This window comes from Sus scrofa, chromosome 7 (genome assembly GCF_054392235.1).
Source record: "Sus scrofa isolate SSC_HxYL_T2T_F1_AM1 chromosome 7, Sscrofa_HxYL_maternal_Yorkshire_Landrace_v2.0, whole genome shotgun sequence".
Taxonomy (NCBI): domain Eukaryota; kingdom Metazoa; phylum Chordata; class Mammalia; order Artiodactyla; family Suidae; genus Sus; species Sus scrofa.
This window is the reverse complement of record NC_139389.1, coordinates 71,674,905-71,698,829: the sequence shown is the minus strand read 5'-3', so window position 1 is coordinate 71,698,829 and position 23,925 is coordinate 71,674,905. Positions and strand designations below refer to the sequence as shown.

At 38.2% G+C, this 23,925-nt stretch overlaps 1 protein-coding gene and 1 pseudogene across 14 annotated transcripts in view; one reads left to right on the top strand and one right to left on the bottom strand.

The window, feature by feature from the left end:
- Positions 1 to 23,925, bottom strand: part of SLC25A21 (solute carrier family 25 member 21) — a 513,478-nt gene that overhangs the window by 209,526 nt on the left and 280,027 nt on the right. The gene's annotated exons all lie outside the window — the stretch shown is intronic.
- On the top strand, positions 13,820 to 19,788 carry LOC100626204 (SUMO-activating enzyme subunit 2 pseudogene; annotated as a pseudogene).

Sequence of the window (23,925 nt, the reverse complement as noted above, 5' to 3'; positions counted from 1 at the left end):
AAACTGGACTCCTATCTTACCCCATACCACTAACTCAACAAAATGACAAAACAAGAAAACAAAACAAAACAAAACCCAACCTGTTCAACCTTAAAATTACCCTGGACTCCTCTTTCTCTCAAAACTCTCTTCTAATCCACTGGCTCTACTTCAAAATATAACCGGACTTCCATCATTTGTCATTTCGATTGCCCATGCCCTCACCCCGTTTCTGGTCAAACTATGGTCCTCACTTCTCAACTGATCAACTGCAGCTCCTCATTTATGGATCTCCCATCTTTGACCTCTTCCATCTGTTCTCCCCCAACAGTCTGAGTGATCCCTTTAAAAATATAGGTCATTTCATGTCATTCCTGTGGTCAGCAATGGCTCCCCATCTCACTCAGAGAAAAGCCACGTGTAATCTGGGCCTGTATAACTTCTCTAATCAACTCTCTTAGCACTCTCCCCCAGTGGTCTTTGCTGTCGCCCAAACATGCCAGGACTATATCAGCTCTAGGCCTTTCCACTAGCCATTCCTTCTGCCTGGAATACTTCTCCCCCCGATTCTACTTGGCCAGCTTCCTTCACATGGTCACTGTGTAATGTGACCACTCTAACACAGTGACTGCTCCTCTTTACCCCAGCACTGATAAAACTCTTCATGAGGCTCTGCTTTTTCCTTTTTCTGTAGTACTTATCAACACCTAGCATACCACATTACTTATTTCTTTTTTACGTTTATTGCTGTCCCAGCTGGATATAAGCATCATCACAGAAGAGAGCTTTGTCTGCACTGTCCACCAATATGCACTAAGTATCCAAGACATGCCTGACACCTGGTAGTTTCTCAGTAAATGTGTGTTGAAAAAAATCCCAAATTATATAAAACAATAAACCAGTCACAACGGTGGGATTCCTCTTCAATGGTATGTAGAAGATGCAGCTTTAAGAATTTAGTGTAGAGATGGAGAACTCACCCATTCATTCAAGGAACCCATGATAATATCTAAAATAGCAAGTAAGTCTACTGAAACTTTCTGAGTTTGTACCTATCCTCTAAGTAGAATGGATTATTCCAAAGATAATTTTGTTAAGCAACATTTTGTGAATCAGAAAACATCTCAACATCTCCATGAAGTTGCAAAGGAACAACAACAGTAAAGACAGAGAAGTTGGCATTCACACATCCCCAAGACGTCAGTTACAAGACCAATGTTTCCCTTCATCAAGCCAAAAATTTTTTTATTGTCCTATAGCCCCTTCCTTGGCATTTTCAAATTAAATCTAAGACTTCTCTTTTGTTCTCCGAATTCACATTGTTCTAACCATTACTTTAACTGATTTTACGTGACATGATTAACTCTTTAAAATTTAAAAGAATCTTTTCATGATTTTAAAGAGAACCACAGAGGAATAAATGGTTTCGAACTGTGCAAATTTGAAATTCAAAAATAGAACAGCTACAGGCAGAACTGATATTTTTTCATCTACTCTACTAGTCAAGCAAATCATTACAACATCCTATTTGATAGCCTGCCCAGAAAATGTGGTAGCCCTACTGAATTATACGCAATGTGAGACTCATAAAGGGAAATAAAATATATTATACTTTCCTCTAATAACAGTTAAGGCGCACTACCTTTGTGGCACAGTAAATTAATATTATGTGCGCTGAACTGGCTAAGCAGGCAATGTGATTTGGCAGGCTTGAAAGATGTTGTTAAAAGTTATGCTTTTGGGCAAGCCACAGTCTTGAAAATTCTGAAGCAAATATTTTCATGGAAGTTTACTATTAGCATGTATTTTTCTAAAGAAACTAACTCTAAGCAATGGCTATTAGCATGATCTAATATGAGGGCAGTAATTTCCTTGGTGCATACTTCTTGCTCTCAGAGAGTTTTTAATCTCATTGACTTAAGAATTTAGGAAAATATATTTCAGTGTTATAAGTATACATTATGGCCTAGAAATCATGGTAGGATGAGTAAGTACAAGGGAGGAAGAGAAGCTGAGGCAGAGCTTAAAAATGAGTTTTAAAAAGCCACACTTTGAAGGCAAAGACATAAAAGTTGAAAATTATTAAACTAATGAATATCTCACATGTGAGCAAAGTTTTTTAAACAATTTCAGCTCAATGTAATATATTTAAATTTTTTTTTATTTTAATTCAGTGGAAGTTATCCTTTCATTTTCCTTTTGTTATTAACCTTTATATTAGACCCCAAGCAATCTCCAAGTATACTTAGGTAAGAAGTCTAATTTTCAGATATGCTGCTCTTTTATGGAAAGTTAACTGCTATATATGGGCCTTAACACAATTAGTAATGCAAGGAGAAACACCAGGGGAAAAATAAGTGTGGATTAGGCTGGCAGATGGTCAAATACCTTTAGAAGTGCAGAAAAAGTCTTCAAAGAGAAGGAAATGGAAGAGAAAGAGACATCACTTGTTTTACAGATTATCTGTGTATACAATATATATACATTCAGAAGAAGTTTGCATCATGTTTTGTTTATCTAAAGGGAAAAAAATTGTTCAAGCTGACCAGTATTTCAATATTGGAAGTTTATCAAAATACAAAATGGAGGCTGACGGAGGGGTCAGGACTTCATGGTAAGGCGTGTCTACCAAGTACCAGGACCTCTCTTTCTACTCGGCAAAAGACTTACCCAATCCTGGGAACTTCTTTATCCACCAGAAAGATAAAGATGTTTTGCTCTGCCTCAGCATTGATTTTTTTTAATTGAAATATGTGTGACATATAAAAGTATGTAAATTTAAGGTGTACAACATGATAATTTGATATATTTATATATTGTAATGTGATTGCCACTGTAGCAATAATTAGCCTCCCTATCACATCACAATTATCCTTTCTTTTTACTGGTTGGAATAATTAAATTCCAGTCTTCAAAAGTTTTATAACTTCTTCAGGATTGGTATTCCTTTTTTTTTTTTTTTTTAATGAACTGCCTGGGAAGAAGAATCCCTTTATATTTCTCAAGAATCAGGAACAGAACTCAGTCCCTCCTCGCCCACCCCTCCAATCCTGGGCTGAAGTTGGCTCTTTCAGGCCAGATGGTACACTCCTCTTCCTGACTATGCATTTAGTGGCATCATCTTGGTAGCTTGAAATTGGCCATGCTGGGAATATTTACACTAAGGAAAGTGGCAAAAGCTACAAATTGAAGTTTTTGCTTAACTGTCTGTTTTCCAGAGAGACATTTTTTAAATATTTACCAGCACAACACTGCCCAAATCTAACCACAAATTCTGGTGCCTTGCCTATTAGGTTCAAATAATTTTAAAAGTATAGTATTAGGAGTTCCCATTGTGGTTCAGCGGAGCTGACTAGTATCCCTGAGGATGTAGGTTTGATCCCTTGCCTTGCTCAGTGGGTTAAAGATCCAACATTGCCATGAGTTGTAGTGTAGGTCACAGATGCAGCTTGGATATTGTGTTGCTGTACCTGTGGCACAGGCTGGCAGCTGCAGCTCTGATTCAACCCCTAGCTTGGGAACTTCCATATGCCACATCTGCAGCCCTAAAAAGCAAAAAAGCAAAAAAAAAAAAAAAAAAAAAAAAAAAGTATAGTATAGTTTTTAATTACTAGTAGGTCTTTAACTCTGCTTGTTACGAGTTTCCAAAGGTCCCATAAATAATCTTTAGCTTATATTCTCTGTTCATAACAATTTAACAGTAAGAATTATGATCTTACACCAGAATTTTTAAGAAGTCCTTAGGACTGATATTCAAGAAAACCAACCATCCCACAAAACTACCCACCACACCTGTGATTCACCATGCTGCTGTGTAGATGCTCCTATTATCTAGACCACATAGAAATTTGGTAAAGAGAACAACTTCATTTCTCAGGAAAATAGCTTCCTTCCCCCGTCCTCTCCCAAGAGTATGAGCACCTTAAAAGAAAGGAGAAGAAATGCGGCTACAAAGCCAGCTTTGCCCTTAGTCACTGGACAGATGTCCAGAAACAGGAAGAAGATCTCAGGCAAATACACAGCATTTGGCTAAGTGAAGAATTTTCAATTTTGGGGGTCACAAGTAGCCAGTTCTTTCTTAGAAAAGGAAGTCACTAACACTAATTACCTTCAAAGAAAAAGAAGAATGAAATTATAATGCTTTCTCCCTAATTAGTACTACTTCTTGTAATCATATTATTCCTCATGAAAGAGTAAAAGACCTAGAACTTTTAAAATATTTGACACCAATGCCTTAATTAATATATAGCTAAGTTATCTACATGCAATCCCACTGCTTTAATACTTGTCTTTAGGTGACAGCTCTTAATTTTTTATTGCCAAATGACCTAGAACTATAGCTACACAAATTCTTATCTTTGAACTGTTATACTATACCAGCCTCTGTGCCATGCTCCTAGGAAATCCAACTAGCTTATTGAGTCAAGCATTTTAGGTAAATTCCAATATACCACATTCTTTATCAAGGTCTGTTTTATGGGGAAAAAACAAGAAAAATGATTCATTTTCAGGGACTCCTCTTTCAGTTACACAGGCAGCCATATAGTTTAATCACATAAAATTTCTACTAAGTATGAATTAAGCTAATCTTTATTTCTACATGAAAAACTTGCAAAAATGAAACTGACTGCACTTCAAGTAAAATAAGTGGCAGCTGAAAAACCAGTATTTAGATATTAAAGTGTGAGACATTACATAAACACGACGGCAGATAGATTTCATAATGCAAATATTTAATTGTAATAGCAATGAATGTATTACTACTCACAGAAACATTATCTAAATAATAACCAATGTTTGATTTCAGTTAATATTCTTAAATTACTAACTCACTAGAAACAACATTTGCCTCCCTGGCTTCCATCCCAATGAACACCATGGTTTCTTTGCTACTGCACAACCTTAAATGTGCTTAATCTCAATTTTCTAGGTGCCAGACAAGTCCATATCCAGGAGGCCATGAGCGTTTTCTTTCTTATTCTTTTTTTTTGCTTTTTAGGGCTGCACCTGAGGGATATGGAACTTTCCAGGCTAGGGGTCAAATTGGAGATGCAGCCGTTGGCCTATGCCACAGCCACAGCCACACTAGATCTGAACCGCACCTGTGACCTATACCACAGCTCACAGCAACACCAGATCCTTAACCCACTGAGCTAGACCAGAGATTGAACCTGAATCCTCATGGATACTAGTCAGGATCGTTACCACTGAGACACAACGGGAGCTCCATCCAGGAGGGTTTCTGTTCAACAGGTTTTTTTGAGTGCCCTCTGTGTAACTAGTTTTTCTAGCATAGTTCTAGATGTTGGTTCTCTTCTGCTTGCTTCCATTTTCCATTTTCTCAGGAAGCAAGGTAATCAGTGAGAGAGAGGATGAGGAAGGGGACGCTGGAGAGAGCAGAGAGAAGGTATGAAAAAGTTGTCTATAGGAGGTAGGAAAGGGATGGATTGGGGAAATGTAATGATTACTGAGGGTCGACTTGAGGCCAAAGGTCATGAATTTAGTGTTATTTTCTGCAAACACATTCAGTCATGTGTGTACAGGCGAAGTAGGCAAGGTAATATTGAACCAACATGAGGTTGTGCCAAATGAATATGAGGAAGTGAGAGAGGGCAAAGAGAAGAATGTGTGGCAGGAAGTGATTAGAATGGTTGACCATAGAACTGAAGCTAGAAAGGAGGGCACAGAGGGCAAATGATGATGAGGTATGGTGGTTAGATCAGTGGCTTGATTCTGTTTGGAGTCAGGATACTAGAAGAGAGAGCTGGAAAGAGAAGAGGTGAGTTAACAGTGAGATAACTACCAATTTCCATTCTTATTAATACGTAGCAGCTAAAATTTGGGGTTTTTTTCTCTGAATCTCCATTATCTATCACAATATATGGTACATCATCTATATACTGAATAAAAATGCTGAATGAACAAAATGAAGACCCTATTATTAAGTAATATCAAGCATGTGAAGAACAAATACACTGATGAACACTCACCATTCCTTAAACTAAATTCAGCAGATACTCTGTTTTGATCGCCAAGGTTCCTTTGAGTTTATGGTTTGACAAATATTTAACTAAGATCCCACAATGACCAAAATGTGCACACCTTTAGCAGTTAAAATACCTAATAGCCGATGTAAATCATACAGAAATGTAGAAAATTGAAACACTGACTAAAATAATTGTACAAATAAACACAGGCCTCCAAAGATGGGTTATTTACGAACCCAAACAAAACTACTTTAAGAGATTTTGAAACTACAGCAGAAAGTCCTCAAAAGTAAAAGGACACATTCATATTTATATTCAGAAGCAAGGTTAGATAATGAAAACATTATGAATTAATGAAACATTTTAAAATAATTAATCATCTTTTCTAGGGAAGGCAGCCCTAACTTTTTGTTTAGCAACTTAAAATGCATCCTCACTAGAAGAATCTCTTGATGGATAAATATTAAAACTATGACAATCAAGCCTGGAATTCTACAGGGTGCCTACATAGTCTGAAAATATAGATGAATAAACACAATTTCATGAAAGGAATTATCAATCTGTAAAAAGGTAAATTGTTACTATCTATTTTCCAGACTGCTGATGACTAAACAGGAGAAGTATGACTTCTATATTCACTCAAGGACTGGATTTAGCTACCAGGTAATTTTTGAATAAATAAAGAGTGAAGCGCAATATTTCTGTTTTAACTCTGATTTCTTCATGTGATACTTTGATGCTCCACAGATCAATTTCTTCATTTTTTTCTTATAAAGTAATACAGGGGGTATGTGAAATAATGGCAGAAACTAAAAGGGTACTACAATTTTAGGAACAAAACCAGAGCTCTACCAAAATTCATTCTCTTTCTTCCATGAGTCGTGACATCTCAGAAAGATGGCATTTCCCAGCATCTCTTGTGTGTGACCACATGACTAAGTTCTCACCCATGGAATGTGAGAGGCAGAGAGCTTGAGACCATGAGTATGCCTCTTTCCTACCTAATTCCCCTTCTCACTAACTAACTTCAGTGTGGCGGTAACTCAAGCTACGCCTTATGGATAACAAGACAGTGCCCAAGGGAATGACAGGGCGACCACTGGAAGGGAGCTGTGTCCTAGAGTAATTATGAGGAGCAGAGATTCCATGATGAACTGAAATACTACCATCAGGATGGATGCATGAAAGAGAAATAAACCTTTTGTTCTTTAACTCACTATATTGCTGGGTCTCTTTGATATAGCCCTTTAGTTTTACCCGACACATACAAAAGCAAAATTAAATAGCACCATCACACAGCTGCTAACTAGATTATAAATTCATAAATGTCACCTTTTATGAACTAAATTCAGTATTTGTTTCACAGAGTTTTAAAGATACTCCTAAAAGGAGCCGTTTATGTATTAAAATGGTGTTTTCCAGGGTGAACACATATTCCACATTTTCTGTCTTACCTTACCACTGAAAAGCTAGAGGAGTTTGTGTGAGAGAAACAATGCTTTCTTATTCACACAGGTGGTCAATTCTAACAAAAATCATTTGTCAGGTCTCCTTTGGTTGTTTAAAACAAAATTCAATACAAATCAGCTTAAACACAAAAAGGGAACTTGCTGGCACGTAACTGAAGTGTCGGAAATGGCAGGGATGCCTGGCTCCAAGGCTTTCTCTACCCTTTCCTCATCTGCTTGTCTCTGCTTGTCTTTATTAGTTCCTCTACAGAGAGGTATATTGCCTCAGAGAGCCCCAGTTCCCACCCTGTCCTCTTTTAGATGCAAGAGGCAAGCAGGACTCTTCACTGCTGGCTCCAAGAGAAACATCCTGGAAGGGCTTTGACTGGCCTCACTCTGGTCACATGTGAACCCATGGTCCAATCACTGTGGGAAGGAGGTTGTGGACATTTGATGGTGGTCACATGTTTACTCTTGGATGGAGGGCTATAGGAAAGACAATTCCAGGGCTTTAAAACACTTTGTAACATTTTTCTTATAATTTAAATCTCTTTGTAACATCATCTTCCTTATAATCTGGAAAATAAGACTGAGTTTGATATTTAAACAACACTCTAGCTGCTTCCTTATCTAAGTAATTAAGTTTTAATCCTAATTAACTGACTTCTTTCCCACACTGTTGACCATCTAGTGACAATGGTACTGGGACTAATTAATTGCACTTCATCTCAAAAACCACTTTTCTGGTAGAAGCTCTAGTTTATGGTTTGGTTATTCTATATTCCTGTGAGATTAGCAAACTTGGAAAGAAAGTGAAATGACTCAAGTTTTAAATATACATATATTGCATAAGTATGTTAACTTGTGAATGAGGCCCTGGCTCACCTAAACTTATCGTGTATAAAGTATTTATTGTATTAGAAAAAGAGTGCAGAAATAGGGAAGACACAATCCCTATTTGAAAAGTTTACATAATAACTCTGGAAGCCACTGCAATAAGGCATCCTAATTATTAAAACTGTACATTACTTCCTAGAAGGGCAAACAGAGGTAACTTTGGCTGCATGTTACAATCCACGATTCGGATTGGCATAGCATCTTGCACAAAAGTGTGTCCCAAAACACTTTATAGAAGTGAAATTTCATTCTCAAGCCAATATATGCTATACGTTACAGAGCAGCTGTATGCAAACATTGCCTCATGGAAAAAAAAAAAACAACAACAGGAAAAAACCTAAGGCATTAAATCATAAGATGAAAATTCAAAGAAAAACTTAGAAGACATGGACCACTAGGGCAGAGGAAGAAGAATAAAATGATAAGAAAGGAAACAGATCTCTGATAAGCTGAAGATACATCACACACTTTCTGTCCCCAAAAAAGTTGAGAGTGAGACAGTCTTTCATATGATTCAAAGGAGTAGTAGAAGTCAAACATAAAAAGTAAGAAGTGAGGGCTGATGAACTTTCAAAGTAGCAGTAAAATTACACCGTATTGGTAATCTCAACTGAGATGGGATAAAAGCAACACAATGATGTATTTTGAGTTCATTTGAATTATGGAAAACTATTATCTTGGAAGGTTAGGGGATGAGATGTACTGTGAAAACTAATTTCATAAGCATAAACACTATACCTAATTGTGCAGTATAAATAAATAGAATTTTATAACATAACTATTAATAATGATATGAAGATAAGCCAACTAGACCACATAATTTCAGAAGCTCACTTGGTTTTAAGAAATCATAAAATACAAATTTTTATCTCATTTTTGAGTCCTAGAGTACCAGTGAATGGGGAACTGTACTTAATAGTTGGCAACAGAGAACTCAAACTGTATAACTTAAACTGGATTTCCAACAGAAAATCTTGCTTTTAAAGCTAAATAATTTTGGGGGGATTGAGATGGCAGAATAGAAGGACTGGAGCTCTACTTCTCACCTAAAAACAACAAAATTTACAACCAAATGCTGAGCAATCTTCAACCAAATGGACTGGAAACTTTCAAAAAGATATCCTACTCCAGAAGACAAAGAGGAGGCCACATCAAGAGGTAGGAGGGACGATTATGTGATATAAGCAACCCCATACCTCCTGGGTGGGAAGCCCCACAGACTGGAAAGTAACTGGTTCACAGAGACTCACCTAAAAGAGTAAGAGTTCTGAGCCCCACATCAAACCCCCATGCGTGGGGATCTGGCACTGGGAGAAAGAGCCCCTAGAACATCTGGCATTGAAGGCCAGTGGGGGCTGGTGTGCAGGAGTTCCACGGGACAGCGGGAAGCAGAGACCCCATTCTTGGCAAGGGCACACAGACTTTCGTGTGCACTGGGTCCCAGGGCAAAGCAGGGTCTCCATGGCAATCTGGGTCGGACCTGGCTACGTTTCTTGGAGAACCTCCTGGGAAAGCAGGGGTGAATGTGGCTTGTTGTGGGGGAAAGACATTGGAAGCAAAGCTCTTGGGAATCTTCATCAGCATGTGTTTCTCTGGAGGTGGCCATTTTAGGAAAATCTGGACCCACTCATCAGCACTGAGAAGCCCCAGGGCAAACAACAATCCAGGTGGGATCACAGCCCCGCTCCTTAGTAAGCAGGCTGCCTAAATACCCCCCAGGAACACAGCCCCCTCTAATCTCACCCAGAGACAAAGCCCCATCCACCAGAGGGATAGGAATCAGCTCCACCTACCAGGGGGCAGGCATCAGTCCCTCTCATTGGAAAGCCTACAACAAGCCCCCATACCAACTTCAGCCACAGGGGGGCAGACATCAGAAGTAAGAGAGGCTACAACCCTATTCTCTGTAAAAAGGTCACCACGCCAAAAACCTATAAAAATGAAAAGACAGAGAACTAAAACTCAGATGAGGGAGAAAGGAAAAACCCCAGAAAATCAGCTAAGTGATCAGGAGAGTCTCAGCCTCCAGGAAAAAGACTTTAGATTGTTGATGCTGAAGATGATGCAAGCCGTTAGAAATAAACTGGAGGCAAAGGTGGATAACTTACAGGAAACACTGAGCAAAGAGATACAAGATATAAAACTCAAGAAAGAAGAGATACAAAATACAATAACTGAAATAAAAAATTCACTAGAAGCAGCTAATAGCAGAATACAGGAGGCAGAAGAATGAATAAGTGAGGTAGAGGACGGATTAGTGGAAATCATGGACGCAGAACAGAAAAAAGACTGAAAATAGATGAAGAGAGTCTCGGAGAACTCTGGGACAACATTAAATGCACCAACATCCATGTTATAGGAGTGCCAGAAGGAGAAGAGAGAGAGAAAGGGACAGCAAAAATATTCCAAGAGATAATATGGAAAAACTTCCCTAACATGGGAAAGGAACCACGCACTCAAATCCAGGAAGCACAACGAGTACCATATAACATAAACCCAAGGAGGAATACACCAAGACACATATTAATCAAACTGACCAAAATTAAAGACAAAGAGAAAATCTTGAAAGCAGCTAGGGAAAAGAAATAACAAACAAGGGAACCCCAAAAAGGTTATTGGCAGATTTTTCTGATGAAACTCTGCAGGCCAGAAAGGAGTGGCATGATATACTTAATGTGATGAAAGGGAAAAAACCTCCAACCAAGATTACTTTACCCAGCAAGGCTCTTATTCAGACTTGAAGAAGAAATCAAAAGCTTCACAGATAAGCAAAAGCTAAGAGAATTCAGCAACACTAAACCAGCTTTACAACAAATACTAAAGGAACTTCTCTAGGCAGAAAAGAAAAGGCCACAAACAGAAACAAAAATACCACAAATGACAAGACTCACCAGTAAAGGCATATATACAGTAAAGATAGGAAATTATCCATGCACAATTATGCCACCAAAATCAGAAATCATGAGAAGAGGAGGGTACAAATGCAGGACACTGAAGATGTACTTGCAATTAAGAGACCAATAACTTAAGACAATCTCATATACATATAGACTCATATCAAAACTTCAGAATAACTGCAAACCAAAAATCTACAATTGATACACAAACAAATAAGAAAAATCAACTCAAATACAACACTAAAGATAATCATCAAACCAGAAGAAGAGAGAACAAAAGAAGAAGGGAAGAAAAAAGAGCAACAAAAACAAATCCAAAGGAATTAATAAAATGGCAATAAGAACATACATATCAATAATTACCTTAGAAACCCTAAACAAAATGAAAAAACAACCCACAGAATGGGAGAAAATGTTTGCAAATGAATCAACTGACAAGAATTAATCTCCAAAATTTATAAACACCTCCTACCACTCCATACCAAAAAAACAAACAACCCCATCAAAAAATGGGCAGAAGATCTAAACAGACAGTTCTCCAAAGAAGACATACAGATGGCAAAAAAAACACATGAAAAGATGTTCAACATCACTCATTATTTGAGAAATGCAAATCAAAACCTCTATGAGGTATCACCTTACACCAGCCAGAATGGCCATCATCAAAAAGTCTATAAACAACAAGCACTGGAGAGGGTGTGGAGAAAAAGGAACCCTATTACACTGTTGGTGGGATTGCAAATTGGTGCAACCACTGTGGAAAACAGTATGGAGATGCCTCAGAAAATGAAAAATAGAACTACCATTTGATCCAGCAATCCCACTCCTGGGCATCTATCCAGAGAAAACCATGGCTCAAAAAGACACATGTACTCCAATGTTCATTGCAGCACTATTTGCAATAGCCAAGGCATGGAAACAACTCAAATGTCCATCAACAGAGGAGTGGATCCAGAAAATGTGGTACATATACACAATGGAATATTACACAGCCATTAAATGAACAAAATAACGACATTTTTAGCAACATGGATGGACCTAGAAATTATTATGCTGAGTGAAGTCAGTCAGACAATGAGACACCAACATCAAATGCTTTCACCGACATGTGGAATCTGAAAAAAGGACACAATGAACTTCTTCGCAGAACAGATACTGCCTCACAAACTTTGAAAAACTTATGGTTTCCAAAGGATACAGGTTGCGGGGTGGGGGGAAGCTCTGGGGGTGTGGGATGGAAATCTTATAAAATTGGATCGGGATGATCATTGTACAACTATAAATGTAATAAATTCATTGAGTAATAAAAATGAAGTTTTTTTAAAAAAAGGAAAAAACAAAGCTAAATAATTTTTAAATGGAAATTAGGCCCAAGAATAAGAAATTTTGACTTTATTTCCCATCATGTAAATAAGAATAAAATATTTTTTTAAAATTCAAATGCTCCATTTTGGGTATTCACTTGAAGGTTAAGTTTCTATTTCAAGTATCATCCACAAAGCAAATTAATCTTCTATACATTGTGTGCCTAAACATTATTCTGGTTCTATAAACTCCAAGGTTATCCATTTAGCAAGGGTTTTATGTAACTTATTAAAAACTATGCACTTCTTTTAAGGGGATATATTCTTGAGTACTGGAGTTTTCCACAAAAAAAGTATGATTAACTCTGTATCTTGTAAGTTATTCACATTTGGCATCTACTCATTTTTATTTGGCAAGTATCACATTTTACATAATTCATATAACATATTGCATGAAGTGAAGAAATTAAACCTATAATATATATTATTTCCCCAAATATTTAGAAATACTGAATTCTCAACAGTGTTGTAAATGAATTTGGTATCACTATCCTTTAAGAGGCTGAAGATGACACACATTATCACTAATTTTGGCAGTTTAACAAGGGTTTAGCAATGGGATATATATGAAGAGTCCCACTAGACTAGGTACAAATTTTTCCTTTACCTTCTTAAATGCACAGTATTTTTAAAAAATCCATGCCATCTGAAAAAAGAATCATGTCTTAAAAGGAAAAAATAATTGACTTTTCAGAAATTTTTATACAATCACATATCTTAAGAATGATGACAGAATAAACGAACCTCCCCCTTCGCCCCCACCTTCCTCTTCTTCATATGCTCACTCTAAAATGAAAAGCAGTATAACAGAGTGGTTAATAGTGCCAGATCCAGGAGTTCCCCTTTTGGTAGAACGGGTTGAGAATCCAACTGCAGTGGCTTGGGTCGCTGCAGAGATGTGGGTTTTAATTCTCAGCCCGGCTCAGTGGGTTAAAAGATCTGGCGTTGCCCCAGCTGCAGTTTTGATTGCAGCTGCAGCTCAGATTCAATCCCTGGCCTAGGAACATCCATAGGCCATGGGTGTGGCCATTAAAAACAAGACTAAACTAAACAAAACAGCACCAGATACAGAGGCAGGCTGCAAATCTTGGTTTAGCAGTTTATCTGTGTTGGAGGTAAAAACAGTAATGACTTTAGCACTTGGCACAGTGCCTGGCATATTACAAGCCTGGGACAAACAGTGGCTACTCTTATAGCTGCTTTGCAACTCTGAGACTTCCAAGAAAACCCTGAGTTTTCCAGAGACAATGGCGACGAGGGTTCCAGCAGCACTGCTGATGTCAGCCTCCCTAGTCCCAGCATCATCTCAGAGTCAGCAATTCTGGTGGTAGTGGCACAGGTGGGACTGCAGATGATTCTTCACCCTGGTCCATTCTGGTGGCCACTGTCCATTATGCCCTTCTCTAAAGACGGGAAAATCAAGGAGTAGAAAAAGACACACACACGGCTCTGAAAACCTCAGTTTGAGTTCTGAATCAAGTTTCACAGATCGCTTATTCCACGGGTTCTTAGCCTATGGCTGGACTTTGGAAAAAGGAAGGTGTCCATGAACTCAAAGAAATTATCTGTCAAGTTTTTAATTTAATGTTCAATTATATGGCAAGAGACGACTATGACTTTCGAGAATTTCTCCAAAGATTCCGCATCCTTAAAATGATCAAGAACCACCCACTAAGCTTCGGTTTCCTCCTCCGTAAAGTGGGAATAAAAATCATAGTCCTACTTGCTCCACAGGGTTGTCCTGAGGACCCCTTTAAATTGAATGTGAAAGCACACTAAAGGCATCACCATACATTTGTTATTTCTGACTTTGCTGTCATTATTTTTTTTAATCTATTTGCATGAATATTTCTGATTGCAGAGTGTCATCTACAAGGAACTCAAAATCTTCCACCTACTTTTTCAGAGTCGTGTCATAGCTTACCCAAGCAGTAAGCATTGAAAAGAAGATTGAGGCTCAATCTCCAGAAAATAGTCTACAGATGTGTTTTGTTCAGTTCACAGTGTTCTTTTCACAATGAATTGGTTGTCAAATATTCAGAAATCAGAAGTTTTCACATGAAATAATTAGATTTCCAGGTTATTTGAAAAACTGAAATATCTTGCAGCCCTGAGTCACTTTCCCACAAGGCTGCAACTGGCCAGAGCCAAGAACAGGGATGTGTGTCACTACCTACCACCCGCCTTCCCCCCACTGAAGGTGAATCTGGCTCTTTGGTTCCCCTCCTTTAACCAGCTGGTCGTATAAGTGTCCCCAGCTTACAGATGTTAATTCTAAATCTTAACTGAGTTTAATTATGGTTTTGAAAATATACAAGGTGCCCCCCGTTTTGTTCTTAGAATGTTCTTTCAAACTTCAAATATAGAATAGTTAGAATAGACATTCAGGCAATTGAGAACAGTGCTTTTATTTTCCATATATGTTATTTTTTCTATTAGTGAATTCTCATATTTTGAAAGAACATCCTCCAACAGGAATATTAAAGAACAAGACCCATGACATGATTAAAAGATCCAAGAAAGAGGCAAGTGATGTGACTGAGAAAAAAATCATTTTAGCCAAGGAGAAGGTCTGACTGTGACTCATAATTTGTCAACAGGAGAAAGAGGTGGATTGCTAACATAGCACCGGGAAGAACCTGAAATGAATCAGCAACTCAAAAAGCCTCCTATTTTCATCTTGAGCAAAAATGTTACTTTTAAGGATAAGAAAATTGTGAAATATTGATGGTGGAAATATTGATTTGTTTCTCTTACATTTCATTGGTTGCAAGAGATTGCTTACACAAGGCTGACTTTTCTCTGGAACTTATGGAGAGGAAGAACTACCATAAAAAGTGAACATGCATGGTGGAAAATGAAGGATTAGGAAGTCCTTGATCTTCCTTTTCAAGTCAAATATTCTCTCATGTTATTAAGGACCCCCAAATAATGATGCTATGGGTTATAATAAAGAAGAAAAAAAAGACAACAGAAAACCCACTTAGATATGATTAGAATGGACTTCTTTCCAAAACAGTTCTTTTTTTTTTTTTTTTTTTTGGTCTTTTGTCTTTTTAGGGCCGCACTCGCGGCATATGGAGGTTCCAGGCTAGGGGTCTAATTGGAGCTGCCAGCCTATGCCACAGCCACAGCAATGAAGGATCCTTAACCCACTGAGTGGGGCCAGGGATTGAACCCTCAACTTCATGGTTCCTAGTTGGATTCATTTCCTCTGTCCCATGATGGGAACTCCCCAAAACAGTTCTTAAGCTCTAGTCCAAGATTATTTGCTCTAAGGAATATTCTATTTTTTAAAAATTGATGATATTGGCACTGGAATTTTGATTCAAAAGATCAATACCTATACCTATAAAAGATTTCAAGATTTATACAGCCATTATCAAACTAAAATTTATTCTGGATCATGTACTACATAGTGGATACTTTGGCAAAAGTTATATGGATAAGCGAGGCCATCCACATCAGCAGTATAGACCACAGGAAGTTTTTCTAAACCTAATTGCAGGGGCCATTTGGGTTAGAACAAGGTTGCACTGTAAATCTGCCATTCTTAGAGGGCCAAATTTCTCAATGCATATTGAACCAATATTCCTGCTATGAAACTGCGTAAGCTAGATTCTGTGCCACTGTAGTAAAACACTCCTCAATAAACTTGTTTTCACAAGAAGTTTGCCCACTCATGTGTCCCAAAGCTGTTGTAATCTTCATTGTTGAGGCTGATCTAACAGCAGGAACATTATTCCATTTCTTGACAAGTTTAAAGTTCTCTAATGAATAAAGCTAACAGCTTATGGCTGCTTCGCCTGTCCCCTGATTACCCCTGAGGGATTTTCTTTTCTTTTTTTTTTGTCTTTAAAATTGGCCTCCTAGTTTGTTTTTAACTACCTTGTGCAAAGAGGTCTGACGGGGATAGCAGATCAAAGATCAGCTCGCAACATAAAAAACAGCTGTTGTTAATTAAAGGCAAATGAAGGACATTTGACCAGATTCTTTATGAGACGCCTTGTCACACATTCAACAGTCTATAATCCCTGTGACCTTGTCCCTTGGTCCTGAACTGTCACTAAACCTGAGAAACTGATACCTCTCAAATACATACAAATAGAAAAAAGGAAGGAATGTTCAGGGTGTGGCTTAAGAAAGAGGAAGTGATGTGAAGGAAGTATACTAATGAAAGTGAAATTACCTGGGACAGGTGGAAGTCACCTGGGGTTTCCTTTGGAAAGCACTGAGCACTTTCCCACATTAAAAGTAAAATGACTTGTTATAAAGAGGTAGAAGTAGCATTGAGAGATGAGTTACTCTGCTATGATTTGAAAGAAAATGAACTAAAGAATAGTCTTATACAGTATTTATATCTTAAAATTCTTTTTCAATTTTTCTGATTTTTAAAATGTTATTAAATCTAAATCACTCAAGTAAAATAACTTTTTATAATTTTTAAAGCAATGCATTTCATTCTAAATATTTCAGAAATCCCAGAGGCATGGAAGAAAGAAAATGAAATTCTCCCAAATCCCAGCTTCAGGGAGAATCTCATTAGGATTTATATGTAAATCAAAAGAAAAAACTGAACAGGTACCAGAAAAAGTGAAGCTGCACAGTACCTATGTTTGTGAATGGCCAAGATGGCTACAAAGCATGAGGGATGGAGTGAAAGGTCTGGGTTCTGACAAGTCATTAACCTCTATCTACACCAGAAAAATGGCTGTCAGGGTCTGCACTGGTTCCTTAAAAGTGCATCTCCAGCATGGATAAAAGAAAAGGCACTGCATCCTCTGTAATTCCCAAAGTGATTGGATAGCTTGTGGTCCACCTGTTAGCGTACTTGCTATAGCCCAGAATAGCAAGCTCCATACCTGACTTCCACTTTCTCTTTACTATAGATTAAAGATTATAGGAAAATGCCTACTTCAGAGGACTATGTAAAGAAATAGGAGATCAGGCCCCTCCCCCACCCTCTTCTGGCCGAGGCTTATTTCTTCCGCCTCTGCCTCGGCTCATGGTCTTCCGGCCACAGCACTGTGTCAGGGGCTGTGCCTGGAACTGGCCAGGGCTGTGGCCAGTGGCTGGGTCCTGGTGGTGGGCACGGATAGCATGGCTGCAAGCTCCTAAAAAACCCCTTGTGCTCAGCGGTTTCTCACACATCGACTCGATTGATCTGGATACTATTGATGTCAGCAACCTCAACAGACAGTTTTGTTTCAAAAGAAACATGTTGGAAGATCAAAGGCCCAGGTTGCCAAAGAAAGCGTCCTGCAGTTTTACCCAAAAGCTAATATCATAGTCTACCTTGACAGCATCATGAACCCTGACTATACTGTGGAATTTTTTCGACAATTTATATTGGTTATGAATGCTTTAGATAACAGAGCTGCCTGCAACCATGTTAACAGAATGTGTCTAGCAGCAGACGTCCCTCTTACTGAGAGTGGAACTGCTAGTCATCTTGGGCAAGTAACCACTATCAAAAAGGATGTGACTGAGTGTTATGAATGTCATCCCAAACCAACCCAGAGAACTTTTCCCAGCTGTACAATTTGTAATACACCTTCAGAACCTATTCATTGCATCATTTGAGCAAAACATTCATTCAACCAGTTGTTTGGGGAAGAAGATGCTGATCAAGAAGTATCTCCTGGAGTTCCCGTCGTGGCGCAGTGGTTAACGAATCTGACTAGGAACCATGAGGTTGCGGGTTCGGTCCCTGCCCTTGCTCAGTGGGTTAAACCATCCGGCATTGCCGTGAGCTGTGGTGTAGGTCGCAGACGCGGCTCGGATCCCACATTGCTGTGGCTCTGGTGTAGGTCGGCGGCTACAGCTCTGATTAGACCCCTAGCCTGGGAACCTCCATATGCCACAGAAGCGGCCCAAAGAAATAGCAAAAAGACAAAAAAAAAAAAAAAAAAGAAGTATCTCCTGATGGAGCTGACCCTGAAGATTCCTGGGAACCAATGGAAGCCAAAGCCAGAGCCAGAGCATCTAATGAAGATGGTGACATTAGATGTATTTCCACTAAGGAATGGGCTAAATCAACTGGATATGATCCAGTTAAACTTTTTAACCAAGCTTTTTAAAGATGATATCAGGTGTCTGTTGACAATGGACAAACTATGGCTCAAAAGGAAACCTCCGGTTCCCTTGTACTGGGCCAAAGTGCAAAGTCAAGGAGAAGAAACCAATGCATCAGATCAATGAAACGAACCCCAATTAGGTCTGAAAGACCAGCAGGTTTTAGATGCAAAGAGCTATGCACATCTTTTTTTGAAGAGCATTGAAACTTTGAGAGTTCATTTAGCAGAAAAGGTGGATGGAGCTGAGCTCATATGGGACAAGGATGATCAATTTGCAATGGATTTTGTCACCTCTGCTGCAAATCTCAGGATGCACATTTTCAGTATGAATATGAACAGCAGATGTGATATCAAACCAATGACAGGGAACATTATTCCTGCTGTTGCTACTACTAATGCAACGAGTGCTGGGTTGATAGTATTAGAAGGATTGAAGATTTTATCAGAAAAAAATAGACCCATGTAGAACAATTTTTTTTGAATAAACAACCAAACCCAAGAAAGAAGCTCATATGTCTTATGCACTGGATCCTTCCAATCCCAATTGTTATGTATGTAAACCAGAGGTGACTGTGTGGCTGAACGTCCATAAAGTGACCATTCCCACGTTACAAGATAAGATAGTAAAAGAAAAGTTTGCTATGGTAACACCACATGTCCAAATTGAAGATGGAAATGGAACAATCCTAATATTTTCAGAGGAGGGAGAGGCAGAAGCTAATTACCACAAGAAGTTATCAGAATTTGGAATTAGAAATGGGAGCTGACTTCAAGCAGATGACTTCCTTTTGGACTAAACTTCATTGATCAACATCCTTCATAGTGAAGACCTAGGAAAGGATGTGGAATTTGAAGCTGTTGGTGATGCCCCAGAAAAAGTGGGGCCCAAACAAACTGAAGGATGCTGCCAAAAGCATAACCAATGACAGTGACGATGGAGCTCAGCCTTCAACAACCACAGCACAAGAGCAAGATGATGTGCTCATAGTTGATTCAGATTAAGAAGATCCCTCAAATAATGCTGACATCAGTGAAGAAAAAGAAGTCGTAAGAGGAAATTAGATGAGGAAGAGAATGTCAGTGCAAAAAGGTCACGCACAGAACAGACAGAAGAACTTGATGTTACAGTGTTAGATTGAATGGAAATGTCTCTGAACAAAACTTTCTTCCGTGTTAGGCCTTCTGGGCAGAACCAGGTTAATTGTTATGTCCTTGGTTCCAAAAGGAAAAATTTGACACCAGTGACTTAAAGATGATTCTGCTCCCTTTGAAAGCATTCATTTTTTTAGAACTATTAGAAACATTGCAGTATGCTGTATTGAAAGTAGGAATATAGTTTTAAGACCCTTTGAACAAAGTGTGGGCATAACCAGTCATGAGATGAAACAACACAATGCATGCTGCCTTTTTAACAGTGTTAAAATATTGTGGTTTAGTAAAGTTGATACCTGGTTATAAATATTATGCCTTTACTTTTGGTTAGAACGAGAATTATTTTTAGCCTAGATCTAACCATTTTCATTCTTAACTGACTGAAACAAATTCAAAGAAGTATTAAGTGCTGTACATTGAAACTTGTTTTTAAATGTTAACTTGGCACTATGTATATTAATGTAAAACAGTTGTTAATTTACTCAAGTTTTCAGCTTATACTGCCTGGTATGTCCGTAAGAAGCCAATTTTGTGTATTGTTACAGTTTCAGGTTATTTGTATTTGATGTTTGGTAAAACCTAAATACAACTATAATGTACTTCTGCACCAAATAAATGGCATCTGCATACTTGTTAAAAAAGAAAAAAAGAAATAGGAGATCATATCCCTAGGGATGCTTTGGAAATTGCAAAGTATTAATTATTTACTAACTATTACTAGTGGTAATTAAGGTGTTGTGGAAAACACTAAAAATGAATAAGAACGTATCTTTAAGGATCATGTACTTGGAGATAAAATATAGAAACAAATAAAATATTAATTAAAATTTGAAACCAGGTCCAACTTACAGTGCAGTGTGTCAGATAATCATAAACTGAACTGTAAAAATCTGAGAAGGGATAACAAAATAGAGTATAAGTTTGGGGTTTCCTTATTTGTTTCTAACAAATGTATCAGAATGAATGAACACAAGTGATTGCTATCCTTTTATAAGTTGTCAATTTTGCCCCCCTACAAACATACTAAAAAGGTACTGCCACTGTTTGAAACATTCTTGTACCCTACAGAATTCCCTTGAGCCTATGCTATATAATTTTTAAAAACTTAAAGTGATAACTGGTGACAACAGATTCAGTTTCTGGAAAGAACCAAGCATCAGATGGAATCAAGAGTGGTGAATATAGAAGCTGATCAGACTGGCTCAGACAACCTTAGATAGGGAAAAAAAAAAAAAAACCAACAACAACAAAAAAACTGTGACCAGAGAATGATGAAATTACTAATTAATAATTGTATGTAAGATATGTTATTTCTGAAGAGTATTCCAAAAGTGGATATCCCAAAAATATTTTGATTAAGGCAGTACCATAAAATAAGCTACTAGTTAAATGGGCAACATTTAATTGAGTAATTAAATCCTGATTTTTTCTTCATTTAATAAAGTACAGGTTACTTTATGTTCACATTCTGTAATTACATAGGAGTTTAGAGGAGGAAGGAATGGGAAAGCTTTACAGTCTAATTTGGGTATGCTACTATTGAAGGATAGATCAGACATGGTTGGGAGAGCAGGCAGAGAGTGAATTTCAGGGAGGGGAAGTGATGTGTGAAAAATGATGGTGAGTTGGGGTTATAGATCAGTGGTAGAATATTTGACTGCAAAAAATGATGGTGGGGTACGGAGGACTTCTGTGGCAGTGAAGCTATTCCTTAAAATACTACAATAATGGATATATGTCATTATATATTTGTCAACACCCATAGATGTATAACACCTAATATAAATATGGACTTTGGATGATAATGATATGTCAGTGTAGGTTCACCAATCATAATAAATATATTCTCTAGTGGGGGATGTTGATAAGTGGGAGGTTGTATGTATATATGTAGGAACAGAGGGTATATGGGAACCTCTCTAGTTCCTCCTCATTTATACTCCACAAAAATAACATCTATTAAAAAAAAAAAACAGTGGGAAAGCATAAGGCATTAAGGAAACTTGAGGAAAGAAGAATTAGAAAGTATTCCATCCATGTTGCTGCAAATGGCATTATTTCGTTCTTTTTGCACAAATGAACCTTTCCACAGAAAAGAAAATCATGGACTTGGAGAACAGACTTGTGGTTGCCAAGGGGGAGGAGGAGGGAGTGGGATGGATTGGGAGTTTGGGGTTAACAGATGCAGACTATTGCCTTTGGAATGGATTAGCAATGAGATCCTGCTGTGTAGCACTGGGAACTATGTCTAGTCACTTATGATGGAGCATGATAATGTGAGAAAAAAGAATGTATACATGTATGTGTAACTGGGTTACCATGCTGTACAGCAGAAAATTGATAGAACACTGTAAACCAGCTACAATGGAAAAAAATAAAAATCATTATACACACACACACACACACACACACACATATATATATATCTATAAAGCATTCCAGGGAAAGCATAAAAGACTATAAATGAGAAAAGAAGGAAAAGTTCCAGGAAACAAAATGATTTCAGTAAACCCAGTGTTGTCCAACAGAACTTTATGCAATGATGGAAATATTTTATAATTTGGGCTGTCCAATATGGTAGCCACTAGCCTCATGTAGCTACTGAGTACATGAAATGTGTCTAGCATGACTGAAGAAATGACTTTTTTAAATTTATTTTTAATTAATTTAAATCTAAATAGCCATATAGGGGTTATAGATACTACACTGAATAGTGTGGGATAGAGCATGGAGTGGTGGTCTTGTGAACTAGGGAAGGAGAATTATATAGGAGATATAGAGGAAAGTTATATAGGGATATATGGGAATTACATAGGAGATTGCTAGATACAAGAGGATCAAAGAGTAAAATCCACAAAAAACTAAAGAAAAATGAAGAAAATCTGGAATTTAGTTAACAGTACACACCAGTTTGATTTCTTAGATGTATTCTGGCAATATAAGATGTTAATTTTAGGGGAAATGGATGAAGGGTATATGGGAACTCTCTGTAAACTTTTCTGTAAACCTAAAATTACTTCAAAACTTAAAATTTATTTAAAAAGTAAAATAAAATCTACAAGTATTTCTCTCTCCTGTAAATTTATTATCAAACAAATGTCCAATGCCCTTCCTACATCTGGTAAGCCATCAAATAAACTACTAACAACTAATTGTGAAACAAGGAAATATACTGATTTTTAAGAGTGGAAGCATACCAAGGTACAAAGAGAAATGTACACAGAAGGAGCCCTGTATGTGCAAAGGAATGGATGCAGCCCCACCATAATAGCCTCATTCTCAGTGTGCTCATCATGGGTGGGTCTCCATCTACAAGAGCTCTGTGAGCACTAAGCTCTGGTGGGTTGTCCACATGCAGAGGTGGGTATAAAATCTAAGCCAGTCCCCAGGGGCTGTGCTACCCATGGATTTAAGCACCACCCAGTGGCATTGTAACCTCAGCACCTATGGGACACCTAAGTGAATTACTGGTGCTCCTGTGGCCGAGGCAGGTCTGTTGTTAGCAGATGTAGACATGCATAAATGCATGTGGAAGTGGGGCTGGAGTCTAGGATGATTCCACAGCTCCCACAGCAGGTCCAGGTTCTTGACTACAGTAGTCCTGGCACCTGACTTCAGCAGATATGTGCTAACAAATTTGTGCTGGTGGCATAATGAGCACAGCACCTGAAGGATACTTAGGCTGACTGCCTGCATTCCCACAGCTGAGGCAGGGCAAGGGCAGTGCTTGTGAGTCCACACAACAGGGGCTACACCACAGAGTGCACCTCCAGATGGACAGCTCCTGTGAAGGAATACTCAATGGCTCCTCTCCTAGCAGGAGTGCTCCAGTCCTGCCTACCCCACAGTACAGCTCAGAAATAGATCTGGTTGCTTCTACTCTACCAAGTGGGGAGCAGACAAGGTCCCCAACAGACCTGTGATAACCACAGAGCAAAGAGGAGGACTTGCTTAATATCCACTGCAGGCCCTGGTCACCACAGCAGCACTCAAACCCCATCAAGGAGACAGAAGCCAGCACACACTGAGGAAAGATGTGGCAAGCATCCATACTGAAAATAGTCCTCTAATTAAAAAATATTAGCCTCAAGCAGGCTACATGAGGATGCTGGCACATAAAAACA